Source organism: Ursus arctos, unplaced genomic scaffold, assembly GCF_023065955.2.
Source record: "Ursus arctos isolate Adak ecotype North America unplaced genomic scaffold, UrsArc2.0 scaffold_24, whole genome shotgun sequence".
In the NCBI taxonomy this organism is placed as follows: Eukaryota; Metazoa; Chordata; class Mammalia; order Carnivora; family Ursidae; genus Ursus; species Ursus arctos.
Genome location: NW_026622919.1, coordinates 29503566 through 29522848, shown reverse-complemented (window position 1 = coordinate 29522848; position 19283 = coordinate 29503566). Strand labels below are relative to the sequence as shown.

General features: G+C 37.7%; 1 protein-coding gene across 1 annotated transcript in view; it reads right to left on the bottom strand.

Annotated features, from left to right (window-relative positions):
• The window catches only part of ANKFN1 (ankyrin repeat and fibronectin type III domain containing 1), a 376358-nt gene that overhangs the window by 210174 nt on the left and 146901 nt on the right, over window positions 1–19283 (bottom strand). The window lies entirely within an intron of this gene.

Sequence of the window (19283 nt, the reverse complement as noted above, 5' to 3'; positions counted from 1 at the left end):
CAACATGGTACCTTCCCCCTAGGAGTTTACAATCTGATGGGTATCCCTGAAATTCATTCTCAATATTCCAAAGAGTAGGCAGGTGACAAGCATTTGTAGAGTAAGTGCGTGGGGGATGAATGAATCAATCAATACACTCTTGAAAGGCTTCTCGAATTTTGGATTTTTTTCCTTTTAGATACATTTTATTTCATTTATTAAAACAGCATCTATATATGTAAAGACTGCTAAATGCATACAAGAGTTACCATTTATTCAATAGATAACTCTTGATATGCATATGGATTTCCAGTCCCCTTGCTATAACTTTGTAGTGTATCCCCTTCTCAATTCCCAACCCCGAGGTAGGTAAATACTTCCAAAGATTTATGATGATACTTTGGAAAGCAATTTATTTCCAGTTATTTTTCCTAATTAGCACCTAAACATCTATTTATTTGTGTTATTATAATTAAAATTAAGTTGCTATGGAGATATTATGGTGTAAAAATAAACTTGTTATTTTTTAACTGATAGCAGTTTTTTGATAAATCATTCCCTTTTTGTTTCTGAGAGAAAGCTTCAGATTCTTTATTGTATCTTCAAAGGGGTCCATAGCTCAATATAAAAAGATACAGACTACTGATTCAGAGACAGATTCGTGGGTTTTTTTTTTTTTGTTTTTGTTTTGAAGATTTTATCTATTTGAGAGAGAGAGAGAGAGAAAGCACAAGCAGGAGGGAGGGGCAGAGGGAGAGGGAGGAGCAGGCTCCCCGCTGAGCAGGGAGCCTGACATGGGGCTCCATCCCAGGACCCTGGGATCATGACCTGAGCCGAAGGCAGACGTTTAACTGACTGAGCCACCCAGGCACCTCTCAGAGACAGATTTGTAACTCAACTCCAGCATCTGAACAGGACTTCCTGGCATTCATTTTAGAATTTACCCTCCCCTTTTGCTTCATTTTCCTCTCTTTAGTCTCTTAATGCTCATATTCCAGGAACTTTTTGCATGGACTCACAAGATTTCTTCCTACAGAAGTTAGGAGTACTGGTTACTTTTTTTTTTTCCTTTTAATTCTCCTGATGGAACATACATTTTCATGTTCACGCTCAAGCTTCATCTGGGGTGGGAGTCAAAACAGATGAGATGAGGTCAAGTGGGTGGTCCTTAGCATCAAAACAGTAAGTGGGAAAGAAGCTGTGCAGTTGTGAGATGGGTGTCTCATCTGAAAACCTGGACCTCAGAGAGAAAACCTTTTGTACAGGAGAAGATTTACACTCTCTGCTAATTGTGTTACAAAAGTCTTTCCTGATCTAAATGCAACTGAGTCAAATTCCGGCTTAATTACAATGAACACTGCTCTAGAAATAGAAGTTTCATTTTTAAAAAATCACCACATACACTTTCATGAGATTCCATTTATTTACTCCCTGAGTCACAGATCATGGTTTTTGAGAGCACCTCTTCTAAGTTACAACTGAAACATTATTTCACACCATTGCAAAGTTGCCCAATGGTCCCATGGTAAAGGAGATCAATGAAAAAATACTGAGTAAACACAATTTGCTTTTCTTTGGGGGGAAAGAATGACCAATTTTTTTTTGTTTTATTAACAAGACTATCTGTTTTTATTAACACGACTGTATATGGCTCTTGTTTTAGGCAGCTTCAAGATTGTTTTGGAAAGAGGTGAAGTATAAATATATTCAGTAAATGAAATGATGCACTGGGTTTAGCTGGCCCTCCAACTTCCCTGCATGGGAAAATTTGTTAAAATTGTTCAAAAGTAATAAGATTTGTTTGTTTGTTTTTAAACTAATAAGGTTTCGAGTAATTATCAGTGATGGCTATACTATTTTAAATACGTGATCAGATGTAATTATCTATCATATTTAGAAGGGAAACCCTAGCTGCATACCCTGTTCCCTAATCAACTGCTGGCTTGATGAAGCCAAATAACTTAACTCCTGAGGGAACGCCTTCTCCTTTCACTTGAAAAGAGCTGTAAGACATGATGCACAGAGTGAGTTTGTGTGGCATATCCCAACCAGATGCTTTAAGAAAAAAATACTTTGTGGGCAGAATTGGTATTTGAATAATAATGCCAAGCTCCCTAGATTAATGATATAAAAACTATGTTTATATTTCTGGATACAAACCTGTCAAATTGAAGAATGATAAATTTTCGGTCAGCAAGCTGTCACTGTCCTATACTGTGCCCCTGGCAGACATTACTAATCAACCTTGCCATTCTTATGAGTTGGGACTTAGATGAAGACCATTGGAACTACTGTTTCGCCAGACTGTACTTCACTGTAAGATGAAACTTATTTGCCTTGCATTTTGAAGCAGGCAGAACACACGAGAGATGTATGACATGCTGTAAAAAGGGATATCACAACACTCCCTGGATTCTAAATAAAGAGTAAAACTGGGTTTTTTGAACCCTAAGTTCAGAAAGAGGGAATGGAGGATCTTTGGGCTATGCTGTCTTTCCTGCTTCATTTTTTAATGAGAAAATGGGCCTTCTGTTCTTGTGCAGGTACTGAGATTGGGGCTGGGGATTGTTGTGGGGATGCCAAGCAAGTGGGGCTCCAATGTCCTAACTTTGTTTCAACCACTGTATAAATATATACAATAAAACTATTTCACAGAAGCTTTTTTTTTTTCCTAAGAAAAACTGCTAACGATGGTGTAGCATAAAATCCAGAAGCACTGGACGCTGCCCCAGTGATTAAATCTCAAAAAGTGCTATGGGACTATTGGCTTTCCATATGGAAAAAAGTACAACTCCTCTTCTAAGTTATCCCCATATGAAAAGCCAACAGACCCACAGCACTTACTAAACAGTCTATCCTTCTCCACTGATGTCTCACGACCTCTTTTTTTTATTGACCAGGGCCTCCCACAGGTCCATTTTTGGTGGATGTCTATCCTATTCTGGTATCTATTTGTTTATCCCTGGCACAATACATGCTATCTTTATGATTGCAACTTTATAAGTCTAGCTATCCATTCACGGCAAATTTGCTTAACATTTGTCCCTTTCTAGAATTGTCTTGCCTATTCTGGGGCTTTTGTTCTTCAATTCAGAGTTTAGAGTCAATTCACCAAGTTCTGCGAATAATTTTGTTGCTATTTTGATCGGATTTCCTTTGAATTTACAAATCAGAAGAGAATTTACATTTTTATAACATTGAGACTTTCTGTGCGTGAGTATTATAGATCTGGCCATTCATCAGATCTAATCTTATGTCTTCCAACAACTTTTGCTTGTGAAAATCTCCAAGGTGAGGAAGACCTTAGCTAGAGGTAAGTTACTCGCTTAAGGGTACCCTGAGCCGTTCTAGGAGACTGGAACACAACTTGGGAATTTTCAGTCCCATTCCATGCTGCTCCCACACAGGCGTGCTCTCCTCACGGTCTCCCTGTCTCCCCAGTGGGTTTAAATTCCCATTGTCCACAGTGTTAGCTTGCTTGAAGGCACCTTTTTGCCTTCCCTTCTGTGAATTACTTCCTCGCTCTGTTACTCATGTTTCCTACAATTGCCTCCTAATAAACCACACGTACTTGTATCCTTGCCTCGGGGGCTGCTTCTGGGGAATCCTTGACAAGTACTAAGTAGATTTCCATGCCAAATGTAATAAAACTGAATTCTCAGAACCTAAAAGAAAAACAAAACAAAACAAAAACACCAACCCCCCCCCCAAATCCCCCAAAACTCCACCCATGGTAACCTCCTGGTAGGGTCATTTGGGGGAAGAGCATGAGCTTTGGGGCCTGAGAGCTGCTTGAATTTCAGCTCTCTGACTTTTTTACTGTATGGCCTCAATAAACCTCTGTCTTCCGGCTACATGAAAATAGTAACTTAGGCCTCATAATATTGTTCTGATTATTAAGTGACGTATTAAATCTTACATTCATTCAACAGATATTTGTTTCTCTAGGCATAACTTATGCAAGGAGCATAGTTAAGTAGCTGGCACAGAACTTGTGTACAGTTAATGGAAACCGTGGTTATTGCTGTACCCTGACAAGTGAGCGGCAAAACAAATCTTGAAGAACTCGTGACAAACAGAGATATTTGAGGGTAGGGGCCTGAATCTTCCATGGTTGTTATACACCAGGGGTCCGCACGCTCTGCATCATGGGGGGGGAGCCACTGGAGGCAGACAGGCCAAGGTTCAAATACCCAGTGTGTTAGCTGAATGCCCTTGTAAACTCTCCTGGGTCTCTGTGCGATGGGGATCATGATACATACCAAACCTAAAACTGTGATGCGGACCAATGATACAACGGACATCAAGGTCGGCCCTCGGCAATGGTATGTTTCTTTTTTCTTTCTTTCTTTCTTTCTTTTTTTTTTTTAAGATTTATTTATTTGAGAGAGAGAGAGACAGAGAGAGCACAAGCTGGGGGACAGGCAGAAGGAGTGGGAGAAGCAGACTCTCCACTGAGCTGGGAGCCCAACACGGGGCTCAATCCTAGGATGCTGGGATCATGACCTGAGCCGAAGGCAGATGCTTAACTATCTGAACCACCCAGGTGCCCCAACAGTATGTTTCTTAATCTCTCTTTCTGAACATCTCCTGGTTGCTGCCTACAGAGTACATGGCATCACTTCCTCCTGACAGAACATGTCACATCCAAAGGCATTCCCACAAGCCCAATCAGTGGACACCGTTCTGTCCAACTCTCTAGAATTAACAGCAGTTAAAACAGAATATTGCTTTTTATGCATTTACTATAGGTAACAAACAGGACCCTGCCACCACCTATAGAGTTTTTTAGACTGTAGCTTGAGACAAAACATATGAGCCCAAATTAGAAGGCAGGGAGGAATGTAATGACTCTATTCAGTCTTAGAGAGCAACCTTAAGAACAGGACAATTAAGAGTGGTAAAAAGAGCATGGGTTTGGGAGTCAAATGGACTTAATTTTAATCCTAGTTCTGCCATTTTCTAGTTACATGTGACCTTGATAGAATACTTCATATCTGACCTTCAGTTTCTTCAGTGAAATGCTGACACAATCCTATTTTGCATTATTAACTGGATTAAATCAGGTAATTAGGAAAAAAAAAAACCCATGTGTATAAAATGCCCAGTTGGTGCCTGGCACATAAGGAAGGGTCAGGAAGAGTAAGTGGTAATGACTGTGGTGTAAAACTCTGAAATACTTAATTTAGTGTTTTCTTACCTAAGGTTGCTTGCTGGTCAACCCTATGGAACATTTGTGGCAAACCTGTGTCTCACTTCCAACACCTGCCATGCTGGACTTCTATAAGTTTAACTTTCAAATGAACTGCATTTTTCTGTCGCATACATTAAAACCCCTAAATGTCCTTTCCTGAAGCAAATTCAAACTTGCACCTCAGTTTGTCAAAGAGACATGTGACATTTTCTCTGAGTGGTACTGCTCGCCAAGTTTCAGCAGCAATGCCATCGTGGTCTGCAAAGCAACACTTGTCAGTTGTCTGAGTGGTTTATTGTATTTTCTCTTGTTCTTTTATAAACATGAATGGAAAATGGGAAAATGATAGATATGATTTTTAGTGATGAGCATAGATTTAAGAAGGAAACCATTCTACATGCTGAAAGCAGCAGACCTTTAACTTTGGTTTGATGTTCTATTGACTTAAGCTGATTAACTGTGCATTCTAAGGTGAAGAAAATTAAACAGAACTCTAGGATGAGTAACTGATGCTCGAAGCCTGTACCAAAAAAGCAAGACAGAGGTAGGAATTTAAGATATCCTTTAAGTTCTTTGAATGGAAGCTCCCTTATAAAATGCATGGCTATCCCTTAACATTCATGTATTAGACTTTAGCATAATTTTTAGTGATGGACTGGATATACCAACAGGAAACTGCCTACATTTCTAAAAAGTCTAATTGAAAATGGGAAGCTTTTTTGTTTCCTTATGATATTTTAACAACTTACATGGTAACACTGATCATGTCAGCTAAATCAAAGTTCTGATTGGCAATTTCCCATTCTGATTCATAAAAATTGCACCATTTATTGTTAATTAATGATTTGTTTAGTAGGCTAAGTTCTTCAAAGCTTGAGCTCTACTAGGGAACAAATACAAAAGGGGTTTGTAAAGAAAATAATAAGAAAATAATGGAAGCCAAGTGGGTCCAACAAACATATCTGTGCATTTTTGTGACTTGAGTTACAGAGATGGGTCAGAGGCTGACAGATGTTATTATGTCTCTGTAAGGACTTGATCTCATTGAGATTGGTTTCTTGGAGACAGAACAGATGAAGAGTCTCATGTCAGTTCTCACTGAAGCCTCTGCCCATGATGCTCTGCATGTGGTAGATTTGCTCCAAACGCATAAATTAGGAAGCAAACCCCTATCTGGGCAGTCAGTCTATATCCCAAGTTATATTTCCAGTGCAGTTTGGAATCACCTTGCAATCACTAGTGGCTTTTTCCCTCATCTGATTAGAGGAGGCGGTGGCAGTGTGGAATATAGAGAAAGAGCAGCATTGATTATAGATGCCTTTTTTTGGCCGAGTAATATATTCTTATGCAAAGAGATGCTATCTTGACAGCAGGACCATTTTAACCTGATTCTGGGGAGGAGACCCATCTGCTTTTTTCTCTCTGACCTTTTAGTAGGTTGATGCTGTCTTCTCTTTTAATAAATTGCAACACAGCTCGCCTATTAAAATAATCCATAAAACATGACTTAGTGCTGTGGCAAAACTACAGAAACCAATTACTAGCACAGCACCTGCAGGTTTGTGATGAGATTTCAGAATAAGAGTAGGGTCCCCCAGTTTCCTAAGAGCAATGCTTTTCTCTCGATAGTGTCCCTTAGCCCCCACTTCTATTTAGTTTTTACTTTAATAACATAATTAAAAGGAACTTGAATATGTTCTCCTTTAAAACATCATAAGTAAAATTCTGTCTTGTATACAGATAAATCAGTATTACTTTAAGGGTTTGGTATCAGCTTTAAAATGTTACCGACAAAATTTAAGAATCACAATGTAGTCACAGGACATGTGGGATTTGGGTTTTAAAGTTGACATGTAAAAGCTGCCAACTGTCAAAGTTACCAGTGAAAATTCATGAAGTCACCCGTAAACTACTCTATGGGACCATCTTTCAGTGAGTCCAGTGTGGCAGGAAACACCACTGTTGGGCACCAGGTCAAGTCATTATCTTGTGTTGAGATGCCATGATGTTAAAAAAAAAAAAAAAGCATCTTGTAATACTAGAATCACACTCCACTTGGTGGAACCTTTATTCTCTAAGACTTGTACCTGGCAAAGGACCACTGAGTTTCCTGGAGGCTAGGCAACATTTCTCACTCAATTCAAGTGTTCTTGATCTTTTTCTTTGTGATGAATATTATAAATATTGCAGGTTGCAAAAAAATTTTGCAGACTGCAAAAAAAAAAAAAAAAAGACCATTGAATATTATAATTCAAAATACAAAGAGTGTCATTTGGAACTCTACCCAGTAAATTTCAAGAGGCTATAGACAAGTAAACAATCAGCAAGTGTTTGGTAATTCAAATATTCATATTATTAAAGCCTTTTTTAAAAAAAAGTATTGTAATTAGAAAAATTGTAATTACTACAACTAAGGAATTATATTGAAATTTTAATAACAAAAAGTTGGCTATTTGACTGATCCTTCTCTAAATAAAAAACCTTCCCCAAAGCAAAGTTGTGGCTTAAATGGTGTTTCTTAAATGGTCTCTCACATAGAGGAATAAGTAGGAACGAGCTTCGGAGGGCCAAGGTGGGGATTCTAGGAAGCTTGCGGTCTTTACTAGCTCTCTCCTCACTCTAATAATCGTGTTAGTATAACCACTCTGCTAAGGTCCTCTAGATCCAGTGATGCTTAGCCCACTGCTGGCTGCATGTAGTCTGCCTGAATTCATGAAATGACTCGGCATCCAGCCTCGGGTATAAAAATCCAAAAAACATTAAAGATGAGTGGTAACATCACTCACTCATCCAGCTTTCTCATGACTTGGTATTAGGAAAGCCTCTCAGAGCTGAGTAATTCCATTTTGCCCTTAGGCAGCTGGGCTCTGAAGGCTGAGGTTCAGGAATGACTGTGATATAGTAACTTTTGAGTAACTGAGAGAGCTGATTCTGGGCAAGTGACTTTGGGTACCAATCACACAGGGAAGGAGTCTAAAAAATCTTGAAGATGATACCAATTCAGGAAAAATGATTAAAGGTGGACTTTCCTCCCTTTAGGGCAAATACTGAGAAGAAGCTATTCCTTCAGAGTTATTCTGCCCTAGCTTCATCTTGACGCCTCCAGTGGAATATAAGATATTGTCTGTCTTTATTCACGTATCGTCTCTTCACTTAGCATACCTAGCACACAGTCTGACAATTAGTACAAGCTTGAGTAACATTTTAAAAATTAATGTGTTGGTGCTTATAGGTTATGAGTCGAGAAGAGGAGCCAGTCATAGATACAGTATTTTAAGTGACCACTCCCTTCTTGCCTCACTGCCACATTCTATGTGTGCCACTTAGAACTTCCCTCCAAGCAGCATCTTGTGCTCCCTTCCTATGATTCCCTGATATTTCATAATGGTCTATGGCTGAACTCTGAGGCTAACTGGCTTCTCTGCACGGTACAATGAAGTTTCATTTAACTGGAAATGCATTCAAAGGCACAGAATTACAGAACATGATAATTATGTTTTAAATTTTAATATAAAACAACATAATTCAAATATCCCTTAATGTAATTGGAAGTTCAAAGTGTAATTTCAGATTTAAGATGAATATACATATGTACAACTCTATTAAATGCAGCCCTTTAAACATTTTTCCCGAGTTGGTTCTTACAGTGAGAAGGTGACTCATAACCATCCTAATCCCTTAACTCTAAAAATCAGCATATCTACTTGAGAGCTTCTTGAGCTATCTGTAGAGTTTTATGTAAGCTAGTCCCATTTCTGGCTTCCTTATCACACCACACCTTCTAGTATTTGGCTTTAGATCTGGATGTTGCCCTTATTTTGCCACTGTCGTGGTCCTTCTCACAAGTACGAGATTCTCTTTCTTTCCTGTCTTTGAGTGGTTGAGTATCCAAATGGTGAAATTAACTCATTGCATGATCTCTTCTGATTTGGATTTTCTTATCAGCCCTTAGCCTCTTTGCTCAAGGTTTACTTCTCGTTTGCCTCATTTGCACTGTCACAAAGTACCTGGATAAGACTTGGCCTCACTCATTGGACATCTGGCATTCATGTCCTGTCCTGACTCATGGACCTCTCAGCTTTGAATCTCTATCTTACAGTCTTTCTAATCACTTAGATTCTGTAAGGTGATCACTTTAATCTGCATCCATCTGATGCTGACATGGTAGCATTTGGGGAAAAATGATAAAATGGACAAGGTTCAGCTAGTCACAATCCACCAAATGTCAATTAGGTCTAGCTGCAAAACTCCCAAAAGGAGTTCGTAATGATTATCAATTACATTAGCACTTTCCATCGTTTGGCTTCTCTCATTCAACATTATTTGTGAGATTTATTTTGTCATTGCATGTAGCTATAGATTGTATATTCTCATTGATGTATAGTACTTCACTGGGTAAATACACCACAATGCATTTCTGTTGGATTTATACATCAGGATGGACTCGCTAAATTATAGAGTATGCATCGGTCCATCTGTAGAAGATAATGCCAATTTTCCAAAGGGGTTGTACCAAATGCCTCATGTGCCAGCAGTGTATGAGAATGCCGGCTGTTCTACTTCCTCACCAGCCCTCGGTTTTTCCTGTCTTCTATTATAGCTATTTGCTGGATGGCAGCTTATTATCTTTTATTTTAGTAAAATCTGGATTATATGCTAGAAGTTCCTTGGAGGTACTTTAAACTGGTATCCATTCCTGTTCTGAGTACCCAGCTTTTACAGTGTCTTAAAATATAGGATAGAGTCTCTCTCTTGGTCTGTCTCTCTCTTTTTAAAAGATAAAGTGCTTCATAAATCAGGAATAAAGTTACTTGAGCCATTAAAATTAAATTAACATGGAGAAACAATAATGTGGTGACTTTTTTGGGGGGGGGAAATTAACTCTAATAAATAGTTTTATTCTAAGCTATTTTCTAACTCTCAGATTTTAAGATTTTACTGTACCAACAAATTGTTCTGTAACTTCTATAATGCCCATTGATGAAAAGCAATTATAGCTAAATTTAAAACAACCTCTCTTTGTTCTTTGGTGCCTTGAAATCTGCTGTAACCCCACTGGTGGATAAAGACCACTCAATCTTACATGCATAATGATCTCTGGTTCTGTGTGTGAAATCATGAACATTAAATAAGAGAAATATAGAATATATATATATCCATTATCTTCATCGGTCTTTCAGACCTATGAAAACATGATTAACCCACATGTAAAAATTAGAATAAAAATCAGTATGTAATCAATTGTTAAATAAGATATTCTAATTACAAGTGCTACAGCATTAGTATTCTTTTTTTTTTTTAAGGAACTATTTTTTTTTTAAATTTTATTTATTCATTCGACAGAGATAGAGACAGCCAGCGAGAGAGGGAACACAAGCAGGGGAAGTGGGAGAGGAAGAAGCAGGCTCCTAGCGGAAGAGCCTGATGTGGGGCTCGATCCCATAACGCCGGGATCACGCCCTGAGCCGAAGGCAGACGCTTAACCGCTGTGCCACCCAGGCGCCCCAGCATTAGTATTCTTATTATACTGTATTATAAATTTTTGTTTCCCACACAACATATAAGTCCCACGAAGACAGGGACATACCCATACTCCTTATTACTGTATTCTTAGTGCTAATATAGTGCGTGATATATTACAGCACCTAACAAATATTTATGAGATTAAACTGAAGGAACACAATACACAATTTAGAATAAGTAGCCAGGGAAAGGTGATTCAGATTTAGGTAGGTAGAAAGGAAAAGAGCTGCTTTTCAGGCAGAGAGCATACATCAACTTTACACTAGTGTTTCTTTTTACTGCTATTATCCTTTGCACTTAAAAAAAATCATAATTATCTCAATTCATTCCATTATGGGCCTTAATGAAGTAAATCAAAGTAAAAAGTAAAAAGATAAAGCCTTGTTCACAAACAAAATCAATAACTCTGTAGATAATAGAACAGAAAAATGAAGAAATAAGTAGAGGGGTGAAGCCCTCCAGCTGAGCTTCAGTCTGGAATCAGGATGGGGAGGAAGGACTACAATCAGGGAAGACTAAGAACTCGGTACCTGTAGTTTACTGGGGTTTACAAGTGCTTGATGTCAAGTGGGAATCTGGAGCTAGGCTCACTGCATGAAACCAGGAGGTAATGTGGAAGAAAGATGTCAAAGGAGAAAGAAAAAGGCCGATGTCACCTGTTGCTTGGGACTACAGTTGTGGCCTAGGGAGGCTGCAGAACACAGACTTGGCTTTATAAACAGTAACTGAGGCAAATTTCACTAGCTTGGGGGATTGGATCTTGGATATCTCCAGTATCACCATGCAGCATGAGCATAAACCCCTGTTAAAGATTTATTTGGACTGGGGGTCCTGGGTAGGGGCTGAGTAGAGATAACAGCAAAACCTTTAGACAAGGTAGAGTGAGGAATGTAGGATGGAGGAAGGAAGAGAGAGGAAAGTCTCAAAGAAAGCAAGATACATATAACATTTCCAAAGCACAAAGAAACACAATGCTAGGTAAATATAAATAATATAATGACAAAAAAAGAGGAAGAAAAGAAAGAAAGAAAGAAAGAAAGAAAGAAAGAAAGAAAGAAAGAAAGAAAAAGAAAGAAAGAAAGAAAGAAAGAAAGAAAGAAAGAAAGAAAGAAAGAAAGAAAGAAAGAAAAATAGGGCATTCTCATAAGTGAACATAAATGAAAATATTTAAATAGAACACTTATAGATTGTATATCAATATATTTTAAAGAGCATTACTGAGTAGAGTATGCCTGGAATGCAATGATAGTTGAACATCAGAAAACCTACGCATATAATCTACCACATGAATCAATTAAAAGAAAAAAACCATATTATTATCTTGACAGATGTAGGAAAACACTTGATAAATTTTAACACACCATCCTGATTTATTTATTTTTTTTGTAAACAGGAATGGAAAAGATCTTTCTTAAGCTAATAGAAATCATTTAACTAAAACATATAGCAAACCTTTTTCTTAATAGTATAATTTCAAATACTTTCTTATTAAGGTCAGAAACAAGCAAAGGATGGTTGTCATCACCCTGGTATTCAACATAATTAGAAGACCACAAAAACAATATAAAAAAATCAAAGACAACAAAATTTAGAAAGAGTGATACCAAATTATTCTTATTTGAAGAGTATATGATTGTCTTTGTAGAAATTCCTTGGATAATCTACAGAGATATCATTAAAACCTTTGGGGAGATTAGTAGGGTTGCTGGATTAAAAACCAAGCATTAAAATAAAATAGAAAAAAGATCAGTCACACAGCAATGAACTGTAATGAGTAATAAATATACCAAAAGATATGTAGGCATTTTGTAGGAAAAACAAAGAAAACATTTTGAGGTTCATGAAACCTCAAATATTCTGCACAATGTATCATGCTCATGGATGGGAAACTATAGTATAATAATAAAGATGCCAACTTTCCTGATCAATCCATAAATTCAATGCAATTGCAATGAAACTTCTAATAGAGATTTTTGTGGAAACTCAGAAACTGAACTTAAAATTCACTTGAAAAAGTAAAAGGCCAAAAATAGCCTATACAATATTGAAGATAAAGATCAAGGTATAAAACTTTGCCCTGACAGATACTAAGAGTTAACAGAAAGCTAGAGTATTTAAGATCATGTATCTCAGGTGCGGGATAGACCAAAAGACTACTGGATAGACTTGGATTTCCCAGAAACAGATCTAGACATATACGGAAACCAAATTTATGACAGAGATAGTATAACAATTCAATGGGGGGAAATCAGGATTATTTATGAAAGTACAACGTTTTCCATAGAGAAAAATTTAAATTTGGACCCTACCTCACACCATATATAATATAAATTCCATACGAATAAAAAACAAATTGGAAATAAAAACTTTATAGAAATACAGAAGAATATGTTTACAATGTTAGAATAGGGAAGAAATAAACTCTAAGTGAAACATTCAATAATTTAGACACCATTAAAATATAAATATCTCCATAATAAAAATTAGTACACATAAGTAAAAAGGCCAATGCTTGGGAAAAGACATTTGCACATAACACACAAAAGTTTACTATCAGAATAGATAAATAACTTCTACAAATCCATAAAAATAGAATAGCAACTAGTTTAAAAATAATAAAGGATGTGGATAGGCAATTCACAAAAGAGGAAAACTGAATGACCAATAAACATATGAAACAATGTTTAGCTTCACTAGAAATTAGGAATTGAAAATTAGAAAAATTAGACACCATTTTATACCCATCAGATTGGAAAAGTGTGAAGTTTGAAAACAACATGTTGGCAAAGATTTGGGAAACAGGAACTCACAGGAACTGCTCATAAGAATGCAAGCCAGTCAACCATTAGGAGAGAAACTTGGTATTATCTAGCAATGTTTATGAGGTACACACCTTATAACGCAACTATTTCACATCTAGGTACTCTTGTGAAACATCTACTCAGATGCATAAGGGCTATCAGAATAATCATTGAAGCACTTTTTTTTTTTAATAGCAAAAATTGGCAACAACCTAATTGTTCATCAGCAGGAGAACGAATTCATAAATAGTATTACATTTATACAATAAGTTTAAGCAACTCATTATACAATGAGTTTAAGCAACTAATCAGAGCCATGTGTCCACTTGGGTAAATCTCAAAAACATAACGTTGACTGGAAAAAGTGTGCAGAATGGCACACCATTTATGAAAACTTAAAATTTTGTGGATATCAATAAACTCATCAACAAACAAAATGTGGATAAACACTCAGGATTGTGTTTTTCTCTGGAGAATGATAGAGCAGAATAGGATCAAAAAAGGGGGCATATGAAAATGTAATGATATTTGTAATAATTTTTTTCAAATCCATAAAAACCTGGGCCAAATACTATATATATATATATATATATATATATATATATATACACACACACACACACACACACATATATATACACACACATACATATACATACACATATATATATATATTCCAAACTATATATATAATTTATTCCAGAAGCAGCCTAGAAGGGCCACGCTGAAATTACATGAGATGTACATTGTGAGAGACAGAAAATAATAGACTAGCAATTTATTAATCCTGGGAACTGGGCATATTTGAAAGAGAAGAGGTAAGTGAGGAAAACAGCAACACAAGCTAGCATTTAAAAAAAATTTTTTAAAGTTCTATTTATTTAAGCAATTTCTACACCCAATGTGGGCTTGAACTCACAACCCTGAGATCAAGAATCACATGCTTTTCCGACTGAGCCAGCCAGGTGCCCCTTTAGCATTTTGTTATAGAGAGCAGTAGGGAGAGAGAGGGGCAAGATTTCTGAGCAGCTACCATGAGAAATTTGGCTAACAGTCTTTAGAATAGTTCACTGTGGAATGTAATATAATTCCCCTCTGAGGGATTTTAATAAAAATTTACATTGTTTTCATGTGTTTAGATTTTTGTGTTTCCTTTGAATATATACCTAAACTTAGAGGGCCATGGAGCAGCTGAGTTATATTTAGGTTACACAAACATTTTGATCATAAAATTATTATTTGGAGTCCATATGGGTTCACTATGAATAAATTATGCCAAACTCCCTTTGTTCCTCTTACGATAAGGTGGTTATACTAGTGTAGCTTGAGAATAACGATAAAAGTGACAACAATACAACTGTTACTACCACTAATTATTGTTTTTATATTATTGATTTTCGTTCTCCTTTCTTTACATGGATTAATTTGCTTAAACATCATAACAACCTTATGAGGCAGATACACATAACTTAACAGCATCATTTTCCATATCAGGACATGGACGTGGAGAGGTAGAGTAACTTGCTCCAAAGCAAAGAGCTAGCAAAATCTAGTACGATTAGAATCCAGGCAATCTAGCCCTGACGATCATACTGCTAGCGAAATATATAATGCTATAAAATTGACCAAAATTAGCAAGGTAGTGTAAAATTTGTATTATCCTCAGTTTCCAAAAGGCACCGATATCACTCTAAAGATAGCTCTGTGTCAGGATGTTGGAAAGCTGCCTGTACCACATTTTGTTGAGTGATTTCCTAAAAGCATTTATTGACAATCTGGTTGTTTAACAGAATGTCACAGACATTTCAGGAGAGACGAAGAGGACGATGAATAAAACATGATTCCATTGCCGAAACGCTTAAAACCCAGATAGTCACTGTTTTTATCAATCTTTTGAATGAAGTTGAGGCAAATCAAATATGTCCCCAAACTGAAACAGTTAGGTTTAAAGTAATTCAAATTCAAAAAACTCCTAACAGTTTCCACTAGTATTCTGAAACTAGTAAGTGTCACAGGAATAAATGTACAGGTTTGTGTAGTATTCAAAACCAAGTGCATAAATACGGGACTGGAAAAACCTTTGTTTTTATAGCAGCTTTTATATAGCACAACTAGAGGTTTTAGGATTAACCTCAGGACTAAAGTGCTATTAAAATTTGTGATGTACTCTTAGGTTATCATAATAGAAATAACATGTCCGGAACAAGAACTTTTTTTTTTTTTTTTTTTTAGCTCTGCAATGGGCAGCCATCTTGGTAGTATTTTTTTTTTTTTTTTTTTGTGTGCCTTTTTTTTAAGTTCAGGCCGTAACATTTTAAGAGGGACATTGAAAAATGTGACTGGGGCAAATGGAAAGGCTAACTAAACCAAGTCATATGAAGGATGGCTGAAGCAACAGGGGATGTTTAGCCTGGACAAGGAAGGAGAGTATATGGGATCAGATTCCAGAATATTTGGAGGGTTGTCATGTGGAAGAAGGAGTCAACTTCTGAGCTACTCCAGAAGGCAAAACTAGCAAAAGCCACCTGAAGGTTATCTCAGGTTAGTAAAAGAAAGTTGGAAGTGTTGAGCTATTGAAAATGGGTTGGACTTCCATGGGCTAGGAAGTGGGGTCCTAAAGATGTTGGGAGGAGGATGGCTTGGGGCGGGTTGTTGCACTGCATCGTGTTGAGCCATCTTCCAAAATGAAAATCCTGTGATTTATAATGGCACAGCACAAACAATTCCCTAAACTTTTAGAATACATACACCAGAAGATCATCTTTTCCTCAAACAGGTGAAAACTACAATTAACATATGAGTAGCAATTATCTTCATATTGCTCCAAGAAGCAAAAGAAGCAATGACATTTGGGTCATGAAAAGAGAGGAAATAGATGGCCTGTGCAATGGCCTCTGTGCAGAGAAAGCCTGGGAACTAGGCGCATAAACCCAGGGAATCTGCTCAGGGGACAACAGTGGGCTTTTTTGATACAAAGAAGTGAACAGAGAGGGAATACAAGGTTTACCCTGGGTGCAGCTTTAAATCCTTCAGCACAGCGCCTAGCAGTCATAAAAAACCAAACACAAGTCAGCAAAACCTTTCCAGAGGTGATGAATAGAAACAGAACATATCACTCTCGTCTAGATAAAGGCTATATCCGTGCTCTGTATCTGCAGTGCTGGCCACAGACCTTCCTCTGTAAAAAGCATTTCAGCCTTGGGGAAGAAGAAAATGCCCCAGAATGAGGGCGAAAATCCTGTCAAATAATTTACACAAACCAAGTTATTAATGCAATTGATAGGTAGATGCCTAGAGATGGAGTACTTAAAGGGAATCCCACCAAAGACAGGAGAAGCAGAAGGAAGCCGGTAGAAGGGACCAGGCTGGTTGAATACAGGAAAAAAAAAAGAAGAGATGGGATTGAGACTGCAATCCAGACAAAGCTCAGCAGAGTCAAGAAGAGTTAAGGGGAACAGACCTGTGCCAGCAGACGAAAGCCCCAGATCAAATCCCAACCACACCATGCAATTTATTAAAAGTTGCTTCTTCCCCACTAACCAACTAGCTTCTACTAGTCTGGAGCATTCTTTCTGCTTCTTTCATTAACATTTCCTTTTTTTTTCTGGAGCGGCCAGAGCCCCAGGGAATCTCTCTCTCTCTCCTCCCCTTCCCCCCAACCAGTGGGGCATTGAATGAGAGCCAGAGTGTTGTCTGTGTAAAGAGAAATTGCAAAACCACAAATTGCAGAAAATCGTTACTGCCAAAAATCGAAAGGAACACACAGTATCACCAGGCCTCTTAAAAAGCAATTGTGCATTTTACAGGCCTCTGGATAATTCAGGTTTGTTTGGCAACTTTCTCACCCATACCACCCAGAAGACAATTCTCTTCCACCAGAGGCAGTGGTCCCAAAGAATATTTGTAGTTAAAAAGAAACAAAAAATGTGGGTGCAAGTCTTTCCAGGGGCCTGTTTTGGCCCAATATGGTTCTATTTTATTCTGTTATGTAGTATTGATTTTAAGGCCCAAAGCGTGCCCCACCCCCCAATCCCAGGGATCCCCGCTGAGACAGACAGGGCCTCTAATAAGGACAGAACAAGAATCCCTTAAAGATACAAAGCACGTTTAGATGGCACACTCCTTCCGAAATGTTACTTAATGTGATTATTACAACAGCACTTTGACAGAGGCAGGAAAAAACGCTTTCCTTTTTCTTCCTCCAACCCATAATAAAGACACTTAGAAACTGAGGGGTTAACTAACATTCTCAAACTCATACCACTTCGCAGGGAGTGATCTGGGACTCAGACATTAAGCCTTCTGAGTTTTCATCCTGAGTTCCTTCTATCACCCACCCCCTTTGTCCTATATCTTCCAGACTTGGCTACACAGCCCTCCTTCAGCAGTGCTGGGATTTTATGTGGCCCATACACATTTCCAGGCCCTCGACTTGGAAAGCCTCCTGCCACTCACTACAGATCAAGCCTTGTCTGAATGCGCGCTGATTAGGTCGTTTTCCATTTGTATTGGTTGTATAACACAATCATCATTAGGACATAATGCCAGCTCCTGAGGGGCTGATGGAGTCTGACTGCCAAAATGAACCCGAGTCACAGTTGCCTGGTGATTTTAATACGTTTCCATGACTCCATGGGTCAGACCAACTTTCCACCAGTTGCTCAGAGACGACGTGGAGAGGTGTGGAGACCTGTTTTTGTCTGGATGGTGCAAGGTTACTTCTCAAAGTATTGACTAGTAAAATAGGTCACCAAGCACTCTGTATGTGCTTGAGGGAAAAAAAAAAAAAAAACGCGAAAATAAAGCCATCACAAATTAACCTCCTAATGTAAAACAGTTAGCTAGCTGTCCCCCCCCCCCCCACACAACTCCCCCAGGAGATACAAGGTGCTTTCAACCAACATTTTGATAAAGGGATCTGAAGGTAAGAGTCACATATGTGTTTATAGTTGCATACTTGCAGTTAATGACTGAAAATGTTATCTTAAACTGCCTTTCATCCAATTTTCACCATGCACATAAACCGAGCATCTTTTAGTATTTCACATTAAATTATTGAAAATCAGTGACAAACCCAAATGGACAGATAGAGTGTGAGAAAGCTCCCGAATATGAATATGCAGGAAGGTAAACACAGACTGTTCTCCCAATTTCTATGCTCAGCAGAAAGAATACAGGCAAAAGTTAAAATTTGTACAAATAAAATACTTAGGATAGCACATGAAAACGGAGACAGCTCATAAAACCTAACACGGCTGACTTTATAGCTAAAAGCTGCTTAAAACATTCATAGCATGCAGGTGTCTTGATAATGCAATAAAGACCAAAGCAATATAATCCAGATACTGACATTTAAAACAAATTCCAGTGAATGCCTAATACTTTGACATAAAATCTGAACGGTTTTAAGGTGGTGTTTGAATATTTGGTGTACAGCAAAGGGATCAATTCATTCTAGAGAGCAAACAAAAGATACCATCCAGGGAAATCAGCAAAAAGTGAGCTTTTCTTGCATTTCAGCTGAATATCTAGTCTTCTCAGAAACTGAATGATTCAAAAGAGAATTTATTAGAACCTGCATAATATGTATAATTAGAGTGAGACCTTTCGATTCTCCTGGGTCCAAGAATGTCTAATTAAATCTTTCAGGGACTACTCACGTTCATCCTCCATTGGAAACTCTGTATGAATCAGGAGCTGGGAGTTGACGTACATTCTTGGTTTACCTGGCTTGACCTTTTTACCTTATGGCTGTTGACCTCCTGCTTCCTTATCTGTAGTGATAG